Source organism: Chaetura pelagica, unplaced genomic scaffold (genome assembly GCF_000747805.2).
Source record: "Chaetura pelagica isolate M959 unplaced genomic scaffold, ChaPel_1.0 scaffold620, whole genome shotgun sequence".
In the NCBI taxonomy this organism is placed as follows: domain Eukaryota; kingdom Metazoa; phylum Chordata; class Aves; order Apodiformes; family Apodidae; genus Chaetura; species Chaetura pelagica.
Window position 1 is genome coordinate 4,414 of NW_009951928.1, and position 1,208 is coordinate 5,621.

The 1,208-nt window shown below is 43.7% G+C and overlaps 1 protein-coding gene across 1 annotated transcript in view; it reads left to right on the top strand.

The window, feature by feature from the left end:
* Positions 1-1,208, top strand: part of GALNT14 (polypeptide N-acetylgalactosaminyltransferase 14) — a gene marked incomplete at its 5' end in the record, with an annotated part of 38,836 nt that overhangs the window by 2,194 nt on the left and 35,434 nt on the right. The window lies entirely within an intron of this gene.

Sequence of the window (1,208 nt, forward strand, 5' to 3'; positions counted from 1 at the left end):
GGAAAGAGGGAGAAAAAAATGAAGTCTTTCTGGGTTGAAAAGTGAAACAAATTGATTTTAATTATTAGTGGTAGGGGAGTGTATATATTTATAAAGAGATGTGCAACATCCAATCCCCTCCCTCCTCCCTCAGCAACTCTCACGGACTTCCAGCTGAAGGGGGCAGTGTCTGGGTGCACAAACGGGGTCCTCGGTTGTCGGTTGTGAGGAAAAATGGAAAAAAAAATAGAGCCAAAGAGAGGGCGATAGAAACCACATAAGCAGAAAAAGAGGAAGAAAAAGGAAAACCAAAGTTCTTGACTTCTGTGATGTCTTAACCTATACTGAAAGTCAAATAGAGAAAATATTATGAGATGGGAATATTCTGATTTGCTGATCCTGCCTTCAGTCTAGTTTGCTCCCCCATGGGGGGAAGCTGCAGACATTAACTTCAGAAGTGTCCTTGGTTGTTATCAGTCCACTGGCACTGCTATAAAAAGTTCACTGAAAGAAAAAAAAAAAAAATCAGCCAAGAGAACATTTGCTTCACCCTGGCTCAAACCAGGACAGTGTCATAATTAAGGGAAGATTGTAGCCTTCAGCCACGTTTCACAGTGTCTGTCCACCTGGAGAGAGCTGTGAACTACATCCTCCAGCCTCTCTCTTTTGTTAAAGATGTGAGTTTCAACCCTGCTCTTACCCTCTCAGCAGCCTCTGAAACACAATCAACTCATGGATAAAAACAGGAGTAGTCCTGCCATGGCTGTGAGCTCTGTAAAGATGGGTTTGAGCTGGGTAATCTTTTCTGTGTTGGTCCTGTTGTCACCAGACATTGTACCATTAGCCCCAGGAGAGGTAACAGGGGGATGGCAGCTTTGTTGTAAGTCCTGTCAGGACACTTGTTACAATAGGTATATCATTGTAAAGCTGGTTTCTTGTGGCTTTACATGGCACTCTTGCTCACAGAGGTGATAAAGCTGAATCTCAGCTATTTCCCAGGAACACCAACCACTCAGCTCTTAGATCAGGCTACAGGGAGCTGACAGCTGGGCACTGTAGGTTCTTGGATGTTTTTGGAGTCTTATCTAGCGTATCCTTTCTGGAAATCCAAGCCTGGTCTTTTGTACTTTTGCAGGGATCAATTCCTTGGCTTTCACACCCCATTTGATGGGTTGTTGAGTTGGTCAAGCACTGTCATGGATTTTCTCTCTTTTTTCTTTAGTGTGCTG